This window comes from Crotalus tigris, unplaced genomic scaffold (genome assembly GCF_016545835.1).
Source record: "Crotalus tigris isolate CLP2741 ecotype Arizona unplaced genomic scaffold, ASM1654583v1 scf7180000024433.1590703, whole genome shotgun sequence".
Lineage (NCBI taxonomy): Eukaryota > Metazoa > Chordata > Lepidosauria > Squamata > Viperidae > Crotalus > Crotalus tigris.
In genome coordinates, this window is record NW_024100600.1 from 554,776 (window position 1) to 575,916 (window position 21,141).

Sequence of the window (21,141 nt, forward strand, 5' to 3'; positions counted from 1 at the left end):
CCTCTGGGCTCCTAGTTCCAAAGAGAACAGGCCTGGGGAATGTCCTTCCCTGATCCTGAAAATCTGGGCCACCCAGAGGAAAGGATCTGGGCTCTCTATAAAATGCTGGGATTTGGGCAGGGGATAAAAGAGGGCTACAGAGATGGTGGATCTAACGGAACCTCCCAACCATTTTCTCCTCCCTAGATGGGTACATCACTGACTGCGTGACCACCTTTGGCCGCTGCAATCCCCATCATGTTCCCCCAAAGCCTTAGGCAAATATTGAGCATTAAGTAATTATTCAAATAAAAATGGCTTTTGAAATACAGTTATGGCTCCAGAGTTCTCACTCAAGACTCAAACCATCATATTTTGGACACATTTGTTCAAAGACCAGCCCCTGAGAAGTCCCTAGGGCCTAGGACAACCAGCAGTAAAATGGATGGCCTGGTTATGCTGGTGATGGGACCATCTTGGAATGTTCTGAGGGACCAGGATGGGGACAGATCATCCTGGAGAACGTCCAGGTGGTGGACACTGACTTGAGGATGTCTCATCCATCAAGATGCCACCCTCTGCCCAGGAAGCCCCATGAGAAATTTTCCCTGTCTTACCAAGTGTCATCAGCTGAGGGTTCCAACCAGGAAAGGGATCATGTCACACCTACAGTATGCAAATTTCCTTGGGTCCCTAGAGAAACGAAAGGCGGGAAGCAACCTCACTCCTCATTTGTGTTAAGCTTTCTGCCAGAAGAGAACACTTTCTCCAGCAACCAAAGAGAAACCTTTCACAAAACATCTGATAAAAGTCAAAGGGTCATTGATAAGGTGCCAGACATACCCAGTGCTCCTTCCTCCTCCTATTTTCTCCACAACAACAACCCGGTGAGGTGGGTTGGGGTGAGGGAGTGTGACTGGCTCAAAGCCACCCAGCTGGATTTCATGCCTGAGGCAGGACTAGAACTCACCGTCTCCTGGGGTCTAGCCCGGTAGACCAAACATCCTTGCAGCCCTTTGGCTAGCCCCTCCCTCCTTCTGACCCAGGCGGGAGAGGGAGGGGGAAAGAGTTAGAGAGGTGATGGCATGGGATCTCAGCATCCTTTCCTGCTCTCCAAATGCAATCCAGATGCTGAGGATGGGGGGGGGGGGAGAACTCGGTGCCTCCTTCCAAGGAAGGCTCTGCATTCCAACCGTTCGGCTGCAACTGCCAAGAACAACTCCCCAGAAACTCACCAGGGATGGAGCGGCTCCATCTGGATCGTGTTAGGCCAGCCCTCGGCACTGGCAGCCAACTGGATACGAACTGCAGACTGCTCGCATGTGGGAAAAGACGGGGAAGGGGGCAGGGAGGGGGTCAAGCTTGTCTCCTTGGTCTTTCCCAGACAAGGCCTTCCTCTCCAAAACAAGGGGGCAGGACCCCGATCTTTCTCCCGGCTCTCCTCCCCTCGTGCTAGGAAGGGACTTTGAGGAGGCTCCCCTGTGGATACATTGGGCTTTGTGCACAGACAAATCTTTCAGGGGCCATCAATAGTTTTCAGGGAGGCAAACTAAGAGACAGAGATGGGGAAGGGGATGCAAGAATGGGGGGAGGCATTTTCTTCTCCTCTGAATGTAGCTTTACTGGTGTCAAGTCCGTAATAGAACAACAGGGTTGGAAAGGACCTTAGGGATCCTCTAGTCCAACTCCCTACTCGAGCAGGAGATCTACACCAGGGGTATCCAACCTTGGAACTTTAAGACTTGTGGACTTCAACTCCCAGAATTCCCCAGTCAGTATTCCCCAGTGTACCTATACTAGGAAACCTGTAGGAGCACAATCAGATGCACAGTATCTGTCAAGGTTGGAGAATCTACTTTGTCATGGCTGAATTAGCCAATTGGAGGCTGGCTGGGGAATTCTGGGAGTTGAAGTCTTAAAGTTCCCAAGTCTTAAAATTCCCAAGGTTGGACGTCCTTACCCTATACCAGAGGTCCCCAACCTTTTGGGCACCAGGGACTGGTTCCGTGGAAAAAGGTTTTTCCGCAGACCGGAGAGTGTGTGGTGTTGTGTGCTATCTGCATCTCACAGATGGGGCTTTGCTTGTTTGTGTGGACCGGTTGCTGGCATGCTGTGGCCCGGTATCAGCCCATGGACTGGGGGTTGGGGATCCCTGCCCTATACCATACTGGACAAATGGCTGTCCAGTCTCTTCTTAAAAACCTCCAGTATTGGAGCACCCACAACTTCTGAAACCACCTTTCTTCCAATCTGAATTTTATTCCTCCTTCATGGCATCTCTGAAAAAGGGAATCGTGAGGTTTGGCATTTGGAAAACATCAGTCTTTGAGAAGCAAAGTCCACAGGAGTTTTCTGTGGCTCCAAAACACAAGGCAGGAAAAGGGGGATGAAGCAAAGAACCACGAAGGCGTCTGCCTTTTAATCAAATCCGTTCCTTGGAAAAGGTCCTCCCGACTTTCAGCTCCCAGAACCAGCCCTGCTCTCCTCCTCCAGTGTCCTCCAGTTGAAGGGCAGACACACACAGGCCTCTTTCTTGCAGAAAGTGGGGCTATTCTTTCCAGCCAGTGGCCTCTTCCTCCTCCTCCCACACCGAGTCCCACTAAGCCGACCGGGTGGGAGTAGCCAGAAGGAGCGTTGCATGGTGCCCTTATTCCTTGCCGTTGCCGGAGGGAATGCAAAACTCAGAGGACTATTAAGAAGTGTTCAGCATCCAAGGATTGGCACACAGCTTGACAGGATTATTCACTGCCTGCCGAGATGGAAAATCAGGGCGTTCAGGAGCAAAGGCTCGCATCTTGCCCCCTCCTCAATATTCATTAGTGCAGGATGCCGAGTCTTCCCAGGGCCCCTTCAAGGACTCACGTGGCACACCTGAGACCAGCTAGCGTTCCCCTCCGCTGGGCTGCCGGCCATCTGCTCGGTGCCGGCAACCTGCCAAGCTCATCTTGCAGCCTACGTTGCTCCATCTTGCTTCTCCTCCAAGGCAGCCAGGAGGCCAAGAAAGCTGAAGGACCAGGATCGGTGCCCTTCTCCCCCTGAAGGAGAACCGGCGCTTGCTGCCCAAAAGAGCTGCTGATGTCACCATGGTGCTCCCCATCTGCACACACACCGATCCGCACATGCCCGTCTCCGAGGGTTGGAGCAGTCGGGAAAAGGCAGAGGATGCTTTGCAAAATGTAGCATTTTCAGATTCTGGTAGGATAGGAGACCTGACGCCACCTTGACCAACCCCAGGCACTCGAGAGGGGGCATTATAAACAGGGCTCACTGGCTTAATCTGGTAATGAGGAATTCTTTTTTTCCCTTGTGATTTCTCCAGTCTTGAAAACAGAACTCCATCTAACGTTAAGTGCTGTCTTGGCACCCAGCTTGCTTTCGAAGGTGCCCATTTCCCTTCTCCAGGAGCTCAGCAAGGGAGGAAAGAAACCCACACCACCACAAGGCTGTTGCGGTCCAGGGACGTCCTCTGCATTTTAAATCCTGCCACTACAGGGCAAAGATGTATTTGCATGCCGGGTTTCAGTTTGGCTTCCCTGCAACCTGCTCAGTTCAAGCTGCCCACTAGCAAAGAAGATGACCTCAGGTTTAGATGACTTCATGAATGCCAGGAGGAAAAAGGAGGCCAAGGAGTCTAGGTGGGACTCCCGCACTGTTAGGGAATCTAAAGCAACACATTTAAAGTGAATTACACTACAGAAGTCCCAATCTTCCTTCCAGACAAATTACTCATTTCTCCACCTATCATCTATCAGAAAACATCTTCTGGGCAACTGAGGATGATTGTTACCATACCACACTACTAAACGAAGCAACAACGGATGGAAACTAGTCAAGGAGAGAAGCGACATAGAACTAAGGAGAAATTTCTTGACAGTGAGAAAAATTAACCAGTGGGATGAAGTTGTGGGTGCTCCGTCAATGGAGGTCTTCAGGAAGAGACTGGACAACCATTTGTCTGAAATGGAATAGAGTAGTTCAACTTATCAGTCTGCACAAATTTTGAAGGATCCACTTCAACAAAATTTCAAGGTAGTATTTTCCCACAAAGGGCAATATTGTGAGTGGCTCCTCTGACTTCATGGGTACGTCTCTACTCAGCCTCCCCATCTCATCCTGTTTTGTACAGAAGTTCTCACAAAAGTATATTTGTGACTGATGGAAAACTTGTATTCCCAGCTCCATCTTCTCCCTCTCTCTCTTTCTCTCTCTCCTTCTGCTAGTCAATGGGGTTAAGAAGCCGGCTGTCTTGCAAGGCTCTCTCTAGAAAATGTGCTTGTCTTGCTGCAAATGGCGAATTCCCCAAGTTACAACAAGAATCTCAGGGCTGCCCTTGAAGCTTCTTCACACGGTAGGAAAAGGCGTGAGACAATTTGGAAACAGAGCAGATTGTGGGAAGAGTTCCAAGGCATTTCCGACTAGGCTTGAAAAACCAGCTGTGTTCACACATACTCAATACCCTGACCTCTCCTGGGTTCATAGCAGATAGTGAACCAGAAATGATCAAACAGGAGAGATTCAGACAACACCCATTGCTACAGGAACCTAAGCCAAACATTAACCAGCTCTCATACCTGGTGCAAAAGTAGCTGATTGATGAGCTTTTAAATAACCTAGTTAAGACTGGGGAGTCCTTGATGCTCCCTGAGCTTGCTGGTTGACTTGCAGATGTTTCGTTACCCAACTAGGGAACATCATCAGAGCCACTTGAGTTAAGATATTCCCTAGTTGGGTAATGAAATGTCCGTAAGCAAACAAACAACCCAGCTCAGAGAGCACCAAGGACTCCACAATTCAACCTGGAGCTACAGGTATGCTCAGATGCCTTCCTGGCACATCTTCTCCATCCTGGCTGCGCCAGCATAACTCTGGCCTAAGGAACCCCCACAAACTTCTGCCTTTGCCCAGGTGTGGAAAGAGGTCCAACAGAGGCAAAGGAACTGGGAGAACAGCTGGGAGACGAGGAACCGGCTGAGGGCCCAGCTTGGGCCCCATGAACCCCAGGGACTTCTCCCCGAGCCCCTTTCAGAGAGGGAGAGGGGAGCCGGGAATTCATGCTGATTCTGCTGGACTTGGAAGGTGGGGGGAGAGGAACCCCTCGGTTTTACAAGCCTTCGTTCACTATTGTTTATATAAACAGGTAAATTGTTTCGTATCTCAATTAAAAACATCTGCCACATAAATGAATACCAATTAACTCATCCTGTTTTTAATTACTCTGTTAATTACATACAGGCAGCAGCCAGGATGGCATGGGAATAAGGGAAGTAGGCACGCAAAAGAAGCCTGCCCCCCCCCCACCTCCTGGCATGCCCAGAGAAACGAGTTTGCTGTTGGCTCTGGTCTAGAATGTGCCCAGACCCCCTGATGGATGGAGGGGTGGGGGGCTCCCTGCCTTCCTCAGGCCCTGCAGGGAGAGCGCTTTGCAGATGCTCAGAAAACTCCACTTCCGCTGAATAGGCTTTGCCTGAGGTCCCTGTGGGCGGTTCATATTTCCAACCAAAATCCCAACTGTGATACAGGAAGTCCTCAACTTACACACCATTCGTTTAGCAACCATTCAAAGTTACAACAGCACTAAAACAAGTGGCTTATGAGCAGTCCTCACATTTACAACCATTGCATATTGTCATGGTCAGAATTTGGGCACTTGGTAACCAGCACGTATTTTACGACTGTTGCAGCCCCCTGAGGTCTTCTGGGACCTTCTCAGTCATCTTTCCCACAAGCAAAGTCAGCAGAAAGCCAGATTTGCTTAACAACATGATTTACTTAATAACTGCCGTTATTTGCTTATCAACCAAGGCAAAAATGAGTGTAGAATCAGGCGCAACTCGCTTAGCTTTGCTGAGCAATGGAAGTTCTGGTCCCGACTACCATCCTAAGCCGAGGACTGCCTGCATTGCCCGAGGGCTGTGCCCGTAGGAGGAGGGCCAACCAGGAAGGAGCAGCCCAGCAGGGACGTTCAGAGGCCACCTGGATGCCCAGAAGCTGCTGCATCTCCTCCAGCTGAACGGGACACACGGCCACCTCATGCACACAGGGCATCGTGGACGTGGCGTCGCAGGCAGGGATGTCCTAGAGTCCCCCATCCACAGAATATCCAGGGCCAACCCTGCTTGCTTCTGACTGACTTCCAGGCATTTTCCTGCTGGCTGATCTGTCTGCCTACTTCTGGGAGATGCTGGGAGGTGGATGCCCAGTGATTGGCAATGCCAGGCAGTGGCACTCAATTACTCCCAGACTACGACCCCCTCATCGCCTGCCCAAAGCCCTTGGCAGCTCTCCCATCTTTGCCTCCCTAGGAATGCCTGCCTGCTCACCTAAGGCACATCAGCCATCATCCAGAGCCCCATAATCCACCAGCCACAGCCAGAATTCCTTCATGCTGGCCACCATTAAACCCTCCCCCACTTCACCCTACTGCTGTTTCCCATATCTGGGCAATGCAGCTCCTGGGACTTTTCCAGACCCGTTAACCTTACTGTGGATGCAGCCCCTGTGCTTATTTATAGAAAGGAAATGGGGAATAGCAAGAAGAGAAAATGGATTCAGATTCCCCTGTTTATGTGTATCTTTGGACACTTGTTTGTTTCATCAGTGTATTTGCCTGCCAGGTTAGAAGTGGCAACCACGAGTGACCCATAAAAAAAGAAAACGGGAAGAAATAATGTTTTTTTCTCTTTTTTGCAATGGTAGAGCTTGGAGACCAGCCGAGGAAGAGGAGGAAAAAGAGAATCTATAAAGGATCAAGAGATCCTGCATACTCCACGGCAGTCTACCTTTAAGGATCATCCAGCTGCTTGTGTGTGTGTGTGGGGGGGGGGGAAATTCACCAGGCCTGCTCAAAGGAGGCCATCCTGGCCCTTCTCAAGCACATACACAAAACCCACACACACCCTGCGTTTAGTTAGCTCTGGGGGGCTGGATTCCCCTCTCTTCTCTTCCTGCCTCCTGCTTCCCGGTGGTGGGAACGGTTCCAAGCGAGCAGATGGAGCAAGCTGGGCCGAGTGTAAGAAGCAGAGCTGGGGGAGGCAGAGAAATAGAGACTAGGACATTGCCATAGCAATTCCTAGCCGGGGTAAAAGGGACCTTCGTGCTGCCTGCTTGGAAAGTCAAGCTTGGCCAACCTTCTTGTCCTTTCCTGCACCTAAAAAATCTGCTTCAGGGTCACCAAGAGCATCACAAAGAACAGGCTTTCTTTGGATGGGGAGGGGGTCGAGGAGGTGCCTCTGTACATGCAAACACAGAGAGACTCATTTCCCTGCACGTAAAGCAGGGGTGTCCAACCTTAGCCACTTTAAGACTTGTGGACTCCAACTCCCAGAATTCCCCAGCCAGCATTGTTATCTGGGGAATTCTGGGAGTTGAAGGCCACAAGACTTAAAAGTTGCCAAGGTTGCATAGGACATACATAGGAACTCAATCTCTCCCCACCTCCCAGCTGTACCCCCTCCCCCCAGAGAAACAAACTTCTCCCAGGACCTGACCTTTCCCGCAGCCCTTGCATCCCGGAACAACCAGTGGAAAGGGAGATGTCTGAGTACGCTGCCTTCCGCTGCTCACCCAGCCCCGATCTAAGCAGGAGGGGTTGCATCAGCATCAGGATCCCAACACACACACACACACACACACACACACACACTCCCTCCCTCCCTCCCTCCCTCAGCTGGCTGTGACAGCTAACAAAGCCAGGGCCTGTGACAGCTAACAAAGCCACTTGCTCTCCAGCCCACTAAGAGGTGCTCATGTTGTGCAAATCGCACATCTCGGTTTTCGGCAGCTGAGAGCATGGCTGGATGGGCTGAGGATGAGCAGCTGGACCTTTGTACCTCATGGAGAGGCAACCGGCTCCACCCTCTTGTGGGACGTGCCCAGGCAATGGGAGACTGGGAGCTGGGCAGTCTCCTTTCAGAACCGATGGGTAGCCGTGGTTGCCTTGCTGACTTTTGCCCTGGTGAGGATACAGCTTCAAGCCCAACTCTTTAAGGCTGCTGGGCACTTGGGCCCCCGAGCCTCCTCTTCCTTGGCCGCCAAGAGTGATGTCCTGCCTGGCTTTGGAGATGCTGCAGGGCCCCAAATAGGCCCCACCAATAGCTCTGAGCCATCAAGAGGGCTGTTGGGGGGGGGACTCCTGGGGCAGACCATCTCCCCAATGAAACAGCAAAGTCCCCTGGAAGGGAGCGCAGGACCTTGGCTTCCATCTATGCCAGCTACTAGTCCTCATGGAGCCAGAGGAAGAACATAATGTTGGTGCCCAAGCCAGGCGTGAGGATCCTGGTCCGTGGAGGATGCCACTCTTGAAAGGGTTTGCAAAACTCCATCACACAGCAGGTGTTGCAAAGCAGCATGACAGAGTTCTCTGAACAAATTAAGCATGGTACAAATTCAGAGTGGCTCCATTCACACAACCAAGAAAAGCCCTTCCCTGAGCGAGAGCCACGGTGAGTCCTCCTTTGGGAACTGATTGGCCGATCACTTTCTACACGAGTTTGCCTGACGATGAAACAAAGAAAAGGAAGGATGCACACGACCCCCAATGCAGGCAGTCCCCCCAGCCCAAGGCCTGAGAGAGACAGGCCAAGTTCTGAAAGACCTTTTCAACCTGGACGTCAGATGAGTCTGGAGAATGTCCGCAGACCGAAGGCCCTTCTCCAAGCCAAGCGGGGCTCTGCCTCTCGTGGTGTCTCCAAAATGCCATCCACCACACCCTCCACACACACTCCTGGCTGCAGCTGGGTGTTCTACACTTTAGCCCTTTCCCTGCCCCAAGTGCAGCCAGGTCAACAAGCCAAAGCAAAGCTCTCCTTTCGAAATCCGGCTCTGAGCAACAGGCCAGCTTGTCCGTTTCTCCAGCAACTCTGTCTTTGCTTTGCCACGGCCCAAACCGCGCCTGGTCGGTCCCCTGTCTGTCTAGGGGAGACGGAAAGGAGCAAAGCCAGGCTTTGTCCAGCAGGTGGGGGGGGGGGAATGAGACTGAAGGCAGGACCAGGGACGTGGCTTCTCAGATGCAACCAAATTTGTCCTTCATTTGGTCACAATCCAGATAAGCTTAGCTAGTTTCTCGACCCCCTGACTTCAAACACATCCAAAACAGTAAAGTGAATTTTGACTTAGCATGTTGTGCATATGCACTGTGGTTTATTCCACCATTCATTCATAAACAGAGCACAGTTTGGGGTGATGTTTAAATACAGTTCTGCCCTTTACTGCCCACTGCGGAGAATTTGAGAGCACTTTTCCAGGGAGAATCAACTTATTGTTTGCAGTACAGGTGATCCTCGACTCAATGAGACTAGAATTAAGAGAGTCACCCAATTTCACAACCTCTTTTGCTGTTAAGCAAATCGCTGCAATTGTTAAGCGAATCAGGAGATCATTAAGGGAGTCTTTCTTCCCCCACTGACTTTGCTTATCAGAAGCTGGCTGGGAAGCTCACCAATGGCGGTCCCAGGGCCCCAGGCCGCTCAACTGTCATGAATACGCGCATCCAGATCTATCACTACATCTCCCATAGTTCCCAGGCAAGGCAAAGCCTAGGAATTTGGGAAGTGGTAGTCTTAACATGTAGGAAAGTACCTGATTGGGCAGAAAACTATAAATGACCATAAACGATAAAGTCTTTGCCCAGGAATTCCATCCAAAGCTTTAAGCAAAATTTTCCCATCCTTCCTCTCTTACCCTTGCTTCTTAACTTCTGCTCACATGGTAAATATCCTTTTTGAAGCTCTCTCGTTTGCAAATGGTTGCTATTAACAAAACTATCTCCAGTGCTAACTAACCAAGCTTTAAAGCTTAAACAGGGGTGTCCAACCAACCTTGGCAACTTTAAGCCTTGTGGACTTCAACTCTGACTGGGGAATTCTGGGAATTGAAGTCCACAGGTCTTAAAGTTGCCAAGGATGGACATCCCTTGTTTAAACCTTGCATTGAAAAGCCATCCACGCTGCTATTAGAGAGCTGCACATGACGGGAGGGCACAGATTCCCAGGCAAATCCTATTTCACACACAAGGGCCTCCGTCTCTTGCTTCCTCCCCCGGCAAAAAGCACTCCGCTCTGCTAGATTGCAGCCCCGGCTTCTCCATCTGCTTGGAAAGTCAAGATGCTGTCAAAATGCCAGGATGAGTCTCAGCGCCCAACAAGAGACCAAGCCCTGGTGAGGAACGAGAGCCCTGGGTGTTTACAGGCCTTCTGGACCACCCTCGCCTCCACGAGCCAAAAGAAGTCAGGGAGACAAGATGCCTGGATAAGCATCACTGGCTGAAAAGCTGCCGAGACTTAAGAACGTCCAGCACCTAATTCAGCAAAAGCAAACTGCATTTGAAAGAGTCAGTTTGGTCTTAGTGGTGGGGAAGGCACTAGGCAAGAAACTGGGAGACGGTGAGTTCTAGTCTCTCCTTGGCCATGAAAGCCAGCGAGGTGACTTTGGGCCAGTCCCTCTCTCTCTCAAGCCAACTCACCTCACAGGGTTGTCGTTGTGGGGAAAAATAGGAGGAGGAGGAGTTTGTGATGGATATGTTCGCTGCCTTGGGTTATTTGTAAAAATCATAAAGGCGGGATACAGATAAATAAATAAACCAATTAATTAATTAATTTCCTGCACTGAAACCAATGGGCACCTTCATGCCACTGATCAGTGGGTCGTCAGCCTCACTGTCTTGATCCGGATGAAAGCTGCAAATATTTAATTAGGGGCAGATGAAGGAAAGATGCAAATAGTGCTATTAAACTCCAACAAGAAGTTTGTGGTGTCTCCATGACCCCGAATTGCAATTCTTGGGCTTTTAGGGGATGTTGTGCTGTGTTGATCCCAGGATTTCCAACTACATTTGCAAAACGTTTGGCTTAGTTGGGAGGGACCACGTGGCCCCCGAGACGATGTTGACAGTCCCACTGCTGATGGGGGGCAGATCCCAAAGTGGCAGGACTGGTCAGTGGTTCCTTCCCTGCCCAGAAGGAATTCAGTCTAAACGTGGGGCTCCTGGGCAGCGCCCAGGCAGGGAGTCCGGTCCTCCAAGGAAAGGAAGGGGGAGGGGCTGGTTTTGCAGGTCTTGGGGAGGGAGGGAGGAGGAGGAGATTCCTAGGTCAGGGCTTTTCAACCAGTGGTACGGGTACCACCTGTGGTACATTGGCACCTGGCAGGAGGTACGTGACCATCCTAGAAAAGTGGTAGCGGGGGAGGGGAATGAGTTGAACTGGTGGCAGCACCGCACAAGCCTGAGCGAGAGACGGCTGGAGCTGCAGGGGTGTCCGGGCTCAGCGGAAGCACCAGGATCAGCACCAGGTTCCAGCTGGAGCTCGGCATTGATCCTGGTGCTTCTGCTGAGCCTAGAAGAAGCGCCAATCAGCTGGAATGTTGCAGCATCTCCAGGGTCTTGTGATTTATATTCAGATGCTTGGCAACTGATTCATATTTATGACGATCACAGTGTCCCAGGGTCATGTGAAGTGACCAAAACCTTCTGCAACCACCCAGAAGATGGGGGGGGGGATAAAAACCAACCCCCCACCCCACCCCCGCTGCCAATCCTCAACAGAAATGCTCACAACAATGAAAACCTTGGACAGGAGGAAGAGCGCTGCCGGGCGGGCAGGCAGGTGTCTTGCTCGGTTATGGCTTGGGGGGCACTTTTTTCAGTGCCATTGTAACTTCGAACAGTCACTAAGCAAACTGTTATAAGTCGAGGACTACCTGTACTTTATCACTTTTTTCTTTCTTTTGGGGGGGGGGTCATCAAGTTTTTGACACCAGGCGACTGGTGGTACTCGGATGTTGCCATATCCTAAAAGTGGTACACTGGGTGAAAAGGTTGAAAAGCCCTGTCCTAGGTTGCACTGCATGACAAGTCCAGTGCAACAATCCAGTTTCCTAACTCGGCACAACGCAATGAGTCATCAATTAACCCTAGAGCCAGGTACATAGTAGACCATGCCCTGGGTAATTATCCTGCTTTGCATCAGATGTGAGAATGACCTTGCTTTTTATTTATCTAAAACTCCTTCCTTCTCTTTTCCCCAGAACAACAACAACCCTGTGAGGTAGGCTGAGCTAAGAAGGAGTGACTGACCCAAAGTCACCCAGCTGGCTTTCATACCTAAGGCGACACTAGAACTCACTGCCTCCTGGTTTCTAGCCTGGTGTCAAACTGGCTCTAAGGGTCTCTGAATTGACGACAGATGCCCTCCGCAGATCCACAATCATTCCCTCATAAACACACTGAGGACCAGCTTTTCGCTTCACTGGCTCATTCCCCCCCCCCCCGTCGGCACAATTTTTCAACCAAAGCTCTTTTGTGGGTCTCCTGGCTACTTTACCATCAGAAAGACTCAGCCGAGTTACACCCAAGGTAAGAACAATAAAGAAAAAGGCCCATCTGAGCATGGGCAAAGGGATTTTCTCTCCTCCCCCCCAGCCCATCTGCTTCTGCTAGGAGCCCCGGCCAATCTGTCCACCTGGGATTTGGGGGTCGGAGAGCAGCCATTCCACCAGGCAGGAGCCCCAGAGCTGCCCTCTTTGGGAAGAAAAGACAAGGAAGTGAGGGACCCACCACACACCCGCTCACCAGTCTTCCCCCCCCCCCAGCAAATTGATTTATGGCTCCTGCCAAGCCTTAATCGCAAAGGTCTATCTTGCTCACGCTCAATAGAGTTTTTTCATTGATGTTGCTCTCACAGTTCTTGCCTGGTTTCTGAAATGAGTGGTGGTCCAGGGCTTTAGAGGAAGACCATGACAAGTCGCATGAGAAGGCAAGACCCTTCCTCCCTTGCACCCAGATATCATCCCCAGGTAAATCTAGGTGCTGACAGGAGGAATCGAAGGCACATCGAACCGGTTGTTGCAACTCCCATCAGAGCCTGGCTTGGCCCGGTAAAGGCAAATGAAGCAACATCCTTGGAAAGTTGCTGGCAGAACCACTATATATGTGAATGGGAGACGTAACAGAGCTTCCCTTTCAGAGGAGAAGAGTGGCTGGCTATTCTGTTCAAGGTTTTGGTCAAGGGTGAGTTCACACATCACACAAAGTCAGTATTTGATCTGTTAGTTGGGACTTAACCTGCTTTAGAAGCCCCGCAATTCTGGCTTGGTAAACACAGTCTGTAGTTGCATGCCTGCACAAATGTATCCTGAAATAACCAGAGCTGGAGCAGGAACCGAAGGCAGCCCAGTGACTCAGTGGGACAATCACCAGTATATCTGTAGGGGAAGCAAAGCTGTGGGGCAGGAACTGGTGGCTGCTTAACTTGTCAGCTAAAACCAAGAGAACAACCAAGGACCCCTGGGGGGAGGGGGAGGAATATCCCAGAATTTAAACCCAACTGCACTAACCTCTATCGATGCTCTGATTTCTGGGTGCCCCGGGGCTTCCTTCAATTCTGCAAAAAAGCCACTGTCATCTCCACCTCTTAGTGGGACCCTTCCTCAGAAGAGGCTCAGCTGAAGAAGGAAGCAGTTTTGCTTTGGGGTTAAGCTGGCTGCTGGGACACTCTTAACAGCCACTCTTACAGCCACATCCCCCTCCGAGCCTGGCCCGGGAGGATTTGCACCCTCAAGCAGAATAGCCTCAAGACCCGCGGAGCGGGAGGTCCAGGCCAACCTCTCACTGTCTCATCCCCCAGTCATACCCCTGAAGGTCCTCAGAAAATCTCTCCGGATCACCCTGGCTGGGGGGGGGAGGGCAGAGGACCGTGAAAAGTCCTTCTACCCGGCCCCCCGAGTGGGAGGCGGCGGCGTTGCAAAGGGGCACATAAAGGCGATCCATCGGAGGTGGGGGAAGATGAGTCTTTCCCGGACCGGCGGGGTCCCTCCAAGTTCCTGGCTACTCTTCGCTCGCAGCTAGCCCCTAGCAGCGCTCCCCGCGCTCCGCTCAGGGTGCGCGCTTGGAGACAGCTTTGCGCCCGGGCGGCTCTCCCCCGCTGGACGGCGCCGCCTTGGGGGCGGGCAGGCACGCTCTTCCACCATGCCACAAGCACCGAGACGGGCACTTGGGAAGCGAAGCGAGCAGCCCGTCGAGGCTCCGATCGTGCTCGGGACAACGGCCGCCCGGGAGCGGGAGGGAAGAGACAACCCGCCGCCAGCTGCGGCGGGCTCTGCCTGCCTCGCCCCGGGGCTCCTCCGTTGTCTGAAGCCATCCACGCGGAGGGCGCGCGGGCTCCCGCTTTTGTTCGGAAGTGGGACTCGCCCGCCCGGGGATACTTCGGGGACGGGGCGATCCTCGGGTGGCTGCTGGGGGCGGCGAAGGGTCGTCGGAGCTCTCAAGCCCGGACGGAGGGGGGGAGGGAAGCCACCGGAACACTTACCGTCCGGGGACCGCTGGCGAGGCGAGGTAACTATCCAAGAAGCGGCGGCGGGTAATCCACAAGCGGCGGGGGAGTAGAGCCGTCCAAGTCCAGGCGGGAGCCGAGCGCCCCAGTGGGCGGCCGGTCCGGTTTCTCGGCTCGCTGCCTCGGCGGCTCCCGGGACCGGCAGCCTTCCTTCCTTCCTGGCCCGACACCGGAGCGCAGCGGCGGCAAAGCGCCGCGGGTCTCGCCGCACTTTGGCTCGTGGCGCTGCCCGACGCGCGGTCGCCCTTCACCTGCCGCCGCCCGCGCCCCCTCCGCCGGCGCCCGCCTGTCCGGGCAGGAGCCCCGCTGCGGCGGGACGGGGCATCTGCGCGGCCGCTTCAGGCGCCCGCCTCCCAGTCGCGGCGCTGGCGGCGGCGGCGGCGACGTTCCTCGACGGCCACGGCCGCGCTGGCTGCTGGGCTCCCCGGGCGCTCGCTGCTACTGCGGCCGCCGCCGCCGCCGCCGCCGCTCGGCCCTCCGGCGGGCCATCTGGCGAGGGCAGCCCCGCCGCCGCCGCCGCCCCGCCCCGCTCGCCCAGGCGCTCAGCCCAGCAAGGCTCCGGCGGGGCGGCTCGGACGCGCCGCGGCTCCGAACTGGGCTCCCGCGCCGGACCGGCGCCCGCCGCTCTCGGCTGCCTGCCGGCCGCAGCCTGGCTGGCTCTGGCCGGCGGCGCTGTCTCCGGGGATCGGGCGGCTGCTCGGAGAGGCGGCGGCGGCGGCGACCCCCAGCTCCCCCGCCCGCCCGCCCGGCTCGCTTGGCGGCTGCCGGCGCTGTGGCGGAGCGGAGCCTGCCCGGATGCAGCCCTGGCGGCGGCGGCGGCGGCGGCACCGACAGCTGACTTGGCGGGGCGGGAGGAGCGCGGCGGTCCTCGCTCCCGGCAGGGGGCGCTCCACCCCCGTCGCAACGCCGCCCCGCCCCGCCCCACCCCACCCCACGCCCCCGCCGCGCGCGCCCCCGCCGGCCCCGCCCCTCCCCCGGTGGCGTCTCCGCGCTGCTCGGCCTCTTTGCTGGCGGCGGGCCGGGTCTCCGGCGAAGGCTGCGGTGCAGCTCTTCCTCCGACGCCGTTCGGCCGCCTGGGTAGTGGTGCCCGCTCTCCGCCCGCTTTCCGCTCGGACTCATTCGGTTCTCCGGAGGCTGCCAGGTCAAATCTAGCCTTACGCCCGCCTGTGCTGGGTCGGTCTCCCTTTAGCCCCCGTTAGCTAAGGGAGCTTCAGGTTGGCTGCATTTACTCCCAGGCCACTGAAAAGCACTCGGTACAGGCTCAGAAACCCGCTGTCTCAGGCAGAAGGAAGGGCGCCCATGGGCGTCTCCAATGGAGAGAGTCATTTTCCAGTTGGTCCTGTCGGTGACCGTTGGGCCAGCTGAGGGGGTCCTCTGGGGACAGTCCTTTACTGCCGAATCTAGCTCAGAGTGTGTCCAAGCTAGCGAAGGGGGTGATGAGGGTGAAGGCAGGACGACGTTGCCCCCCCCCCGTGAAAACCGGTGGAGGGAGGAGAAGTTTTGTTCTGTCTCTAGACCCAGGACCGTGGATGGATAGATCGATGGACGGATGAAGAACCTAGACGCCTTCTTTAAACAATTCAGAGCTAACTAGTGAATTTGATGCCATGGATGCTGTCAGTGGCTCGGATGCCTTTAAGGGACTGAGCAAACTTGAAGAAAATCAGACAAGCTTGTAGCCTTGAAGGCCACCTGCTTCTTCCTGAATCCCAGCTAGCCGATCCCTGGGGAGGACACCCTCCCCCCTTCCCCGCCGTGTGGGCGAGCCTCCAGATGTCTTTGAATGGCCACAGAATGCTGACTGAGCTGCCCTTGGCCCAGATAAGAGCACCAATGATATCTTGGCCCCATGGACAGTGACCTCCAGGTGCGGGAGGGACAGGTAATTCCATGAGCCAGATGGGCAGTGAAGAAGTTGGATATATAAGTAAAACTTTCTCATAGCTCTCCTCCTTAGAGGGCTGCAGCCTTGGCTATCAGGATCACTCTGCTGGGGTTCTCATCCTAACAGCCCTTCTTGTACCCGGTGCAAAGGTGGGATTTTCTGCATGCTCACAGGATCTGTCAATCAAACTGCTTCCCAACTCAAATTGACCACTATGTCCATTTCTAGGTAGATGTAAGGAAGAATCAGCTAATAATCACATGCTATAGTTTCACACAATCTCCCTCCCTCCTCCCTCCATATTAAGTATCCCCCCAGCATTGGTGGGGTATAGCAAAGTGTCAAATGCTGCCTCAGTTTCCCTTTAAGACCTGCCCAACAGCAGATCAAGCAGCAGCTGGTGGTCGAGGCTGTCCTGCCAGAGGCCTCAGTGCATTGCTCCCCCTTGGGCCTGGCGAGGCCGGGCAAGGAGGGCTGTGGCAGACGAGGTCCAGGGCTCAAACAATAACAAGGAAGGCATTTTATTGCCAGCCGCTGCTGGTCATTGGAAAGCGGTTGTGATGCTGCTCAGCAGCAGATAAAACCGGGCAGACCTGTTCATTTCTCCAAGTGTTGGCACTGCCTGGGAAGCAGGGCTGGGGGCATCCCCCCCACTGCGGCTTGCATCGCACCGATAGGCATGCGTCTGATTGCACCGAGGAGAGAGAGAGAGGAGAAGGGCACCCCATATTGTCCTGTGAGGGAGCAAATGGCAGCTCACAATCGATATCTCCGGATACAGAGGTCTCCCGCCATGCTATTAGCTGCATCGACCAGGCAGAGGATGACAAAAGAGCTTTGTCAAGTGCAGAAAAGCAGTGCCTCCTGATGCAGTGTTAGCCCGAGAGATTTGGGTCTCTCTTTGCCAGGCTCCCCAACGTCATCTGCCCTGCCACACAGCATCACCTGGGGTGGAAGTCCCTGGCTGTGTCCCAGATAAACCTCCACACAACTGACATCTTCCACAATCCTGGTTAAGGATAGGTTTACAGGCTTCCTTTCTCTCCCCCCACCCCTCGGTGCCCCCAGAATGTCAGTGTGGATTGCCCGGGTCTTTGTTCCCCCTGATTTCTGCACGCAGGGTGTAATTTCAGCCTATTGAAGGCATAATTTACCACTGGGAGAAATAAGGGTCTGTTGTTGCTGGTTTTGTTCGGCGAGCTGCATTGGAATGTTAAATGCAAGACACACCACTTCAGCGCAATTGCAATCTAACCACAGTTTTTAGCTGAGGGGGGCAAACGGGCTTTTTTGCTTGCCAAGCAGTTACATTGTGCAAGAGGACGACAAGCGTTCTTCCCAGGAGCCCCTGCAGTCAAGCTCATGAGGGGAGGGGGGAGCTAGGCAGGCGGGGTCCCTGGGATGATTTGTAGCTGTGCTTCATCCAAGAGTCTTCCCAGAGTCCCTTTGAGCAGGCGTCTCTACCTTGGCCACTTGAAGATGGATTTCAGCTCCCAGAACTCCCCAGCCAGCCAAGCCCACCCATCTTCAAGTAGAGAAAGCTTGGCTTGCCTTAGACCAGGGGTAGGCAACCTTGGCTCTTTTATGACTCGTGGACTTCAACTCCCAGAATTCCTGAGCCAGCACTGGGAATTGAAGTCCACGAGTCATAAAAGAGCCAAGGTTGCCTACCCCTGCCTTAGACCCTACCAGCAACCTGCTCTTACTGGTGGGCTGCTCTTACAGAGCACCAAAAGCATACAGGTAAGTCCTTGACTTACGATCACAGTTAAGCCCAAAATTTCTGTTGCTAAGCAAGACAGTTGTTAAATGAATTTTGCCCCAGTTTATGGCTTTTCTTGCCACAGTTGTTAAGTTGTTAAATTAATAACCCGGTTATTAAGTGAATCTGGCTTCCCCATTGACTTTGCTTGTCAGAAAGTCACAAAAGCAGATCACATGACCCCAGGGGACATTGCAACGGTCATAAATATGAGCCAGCTGCCAAGCATCCAAATTTTGATCACATGACCGTGGGGATGCTGCAACGGTCGTGTGAAAAACAGCCATACGTCACCTTTTTCAGCGCTGTTGTAACTTCGAACGGTCACTAAGCCAACCGTTGTAAGTCAAGGACTGCCTGTATTTCTTTGTGCTCTTTCTACAAACCAAATGTGCTTCAGGGCCAGTTAGGGCAAATAAATGCTCTGAGGCAAAGCTGCAAAGCTAGCAGAACGAGATGTTTTCCTCCACCCTGTGGCATCTTCCCAGAACCAGGGTGGAGAAAAAGCTTTTAGTGACAACACTCTGGAACCCTCGGAGGCATTCCTGGCAGTGGCCCCCAGCTGGGAAATGCTGCCTCTCACTTGGGATGAGGCAGGACCCACTAAAAACATCCAGTTTGAGTTGCTGCTTTGGCCCCTAGAGAGCTGGGGAGCGCAAGGTTTGAAGGATGTCATGAACTGCTGTTTTCTGCGGATATAAGCTGGTGAGATTGGAAAAGCTTTTTAAAAAGCAGGGACTCGGCACCCTTCTCCCTGCCTGCCTGTCTGCCTGCCAGCCAGTGTGAGCCTTTCTCAGCCTTCATGGAACCGTTGGTTCCCAGGGGGATAGAGAGGAGTTGATCCACCCAGGGGAGAAATGTTCCTAATGCATTGTTTGACACTCTTCCATTAGTCTGGAAAGAAAATAAGAACAATCGCAAGTATGCGGGCGATCTCTTGTGCTGGGTCTCACGGCCAGCAACGGTGGGGGGGAAAAGCTGGAGACTTTGTAGTCCCCATTGCCTGCACTAAGATCATCTCCTACTTGGGGCAGGACCAGACCGCCAAAGAAAAGTTCCTGGGAGCTGAGTTGGGAGGTCCAGGCAAGCAAGGTTTGATCCCTAACCTGCTTAAAAACGTTTTATGCAAGATGTGACTGGACAAGCAGCAGGACAGAGCAAAATGTGGAGCTCAGGCAGTTGGAACCAGCTGATTATCCTTCCTACAGCAAAGCTAAGGGGATGCTGAGGGCCTTTCCAAAGTGACGTGATCTCAGTTTTGAGGCAAGATGGCCGGTGGGGCTAAGTATGTCACCTGTCCGAGGGGGGTGGTCTGCGTAGCTCTCCTCGTAAGGGCTGGGGGTTGGCAGTCCACGCAGTTCACAGTGTTAGGCAACCCTAAAGACTTTTTTTTATTATTTTATTTAACCTCTTTGGCCGCCCATCTCAACCCAGGGTCTCTGGAGCAGTGAACAAAACACAGAGAGCAATACACAGTCGATGCTTTTGGCTTCTACCTGCTTCCCGGCATCCATCCTTGCTCCTACCAGCTAAGCTTTCCCAACATTTGAGGGGGCTGAGGGAACCTGAGAGCTGTCCTAGCTGCCCTTCTCATAGATCAGGGGTCTCCAAATTTGGCAACTAGAGACTTGTGGACTTCAACTCCCAGAATCCTTCAGCCAGCATGGACCAACTCCCAGAATTGTGGACTTTTGGACTTCAACTCCCCAAATGCTTGAGTTAGTGCCTTAAGACACTACCCGGTTTAAGGAAACATCTGCAGGTGCTTCTAGGGAAGACCTGAAGTGGTCAGGGAAGACAGCCTCCAGGATTGGGAGTCCTTGGCATCAAATCACCAACATCACAGTCACATTCTTCGGTGCTGTTTGATGGCAGAGACAGGGCCTAACTCTGTGGGGAAGGAAGCTGGGTGGGAACTGGGGCATCTTCTGTTTCTTCTCCACCTGCAAGGTCCCGACGTGGAAAAGCTGTTTGGGGCAGGACGAAAGGAAGCCCTCCAGCTGCTCCCTCGGCTGGGTCCAAACGTGCGTGTGGAGTGCAACCCACCTGCCAGATTCAGCTGGCGTGAAGGCAGCCAACTCAACACCCTTCTCTTCCCCCCACTACGCACATGCGCACACCCTCCTGCTCCGCTGCCCTAGGTGAGCAATTGGTATTCAGGTGGCAACGCGTTTCCCCCATTGAGGCCTGGATGTGTTTGTCTTAATCTCGGCGTCTAAATCCCAGCTAATCCCAGGAGCCGAGCTGCAGAGGGCACGTTGCAGCCTTTTAATTTCATTGGAGACAGAAGCGTTCTCCCTTCCCAACGCTTTTAATTCAGGCTGGAATGTGCGGAGGAGATAAGGGCTTCGGAGACAGCCAGTGGTCTAAGGAAGGAGGCAGCTCCCTTCTGCTCAGAGTTATCGCCACTTGCAGCTGCATCCGGCTGGGTGACATCTGCAAGCGGGCAGGAAGTCTCTGTGTTGCTGGTTCTTGAGAAAAATGTGTTGGAGGGAGGGGGAGGGGAGGATGAGAAAGGGCAGCCTGCTTTGGGGGCGTATTGGCTCCCCCAGTTGCTCTTAGGGCTGCAGGAAAAGGGCAGAGGTCATGCCGAACCTTCATGTGGTTTCTTTCTTTGCGGCTTCAGAGATTCGGCAAAGTGTTCAGTTGTGGTTTCTTCCATAAACCATGGTTAAATCAATTCTGCTATAGTTTGTTGTGTGAACACCATCCCAAAATCTCCCTAGAGGTTGGGGATTCTCCCCAAAGTGGAAAGGAGATAAGTAGGTTCAACAGGGGGACCAATCTCACCTTTGGGATTCTGCAGAGTCTCTGAAAGAAGGGTGGCCTTGTCTAGGTGCTGGAGGAGCTGAGAGGAGATCTTCTGCAGAGACAGCCGACACCTTGATCGATCCTTAACAACACCTGGTTTGGCCTAACAGGCTCAGCCACCATGTGGTGGCTTGGTTCTGTCTTAATGTGCTGAACGAGCTGAACCAGGGAGACTCGAAAATGACACTGTAGACTTCAAAAGCTGCCCTTGGAGAGGAGAAGACACTTAGCCATCTGAAGAAGCATCAAACAGAGCAAGGTCAAGGCTGGCCTCTCTTGTCTGGAGCACGGAGCACAAGAAAACAGATTCTGTCTCCATCCCAAGAACACCTTCCAAACGATAAGAGCCGTGTGCTGCTGAGCCAGTGTACGGAGGTGGGGGG

At 53.5% G+C, this 21,141-nt stretch overlaps 1 protein-coding gene across 8 annotated transcripts in view; it reads right to left on the bottom strand.

The window, feature by feature from the left end:
• Window positions 1–21,141, bottom strand: part of CBFA2T3 (CBFA2/RUNX1 partner transcriptional co-repressor 3) — a 54,648-nt gene that overhangs the window by 23,719 nt on the left and 9,788 nt on the right. For 3 of the 8 annotated variants that reach the window (XM_039330900.1, XM_039330899.1, XM_039330898.1), the window contains exon 1: window positions 14,277–14,545. The exons of 2 other annotated variants lie outside the window; for them this stretch is intronic. The gene's annotated coding sequence lies outside the window, so the exon portion shown is untranslated. Of the gene's footprint in view, window positions 1–14,276; window positions 14,546–21,141 lie in introns of those variants that run through there. 3 more of the 8 variants (XM_039330895.1, XM_039330896.1, XM_039330897.1) reach the window with 2 other exon arrangements.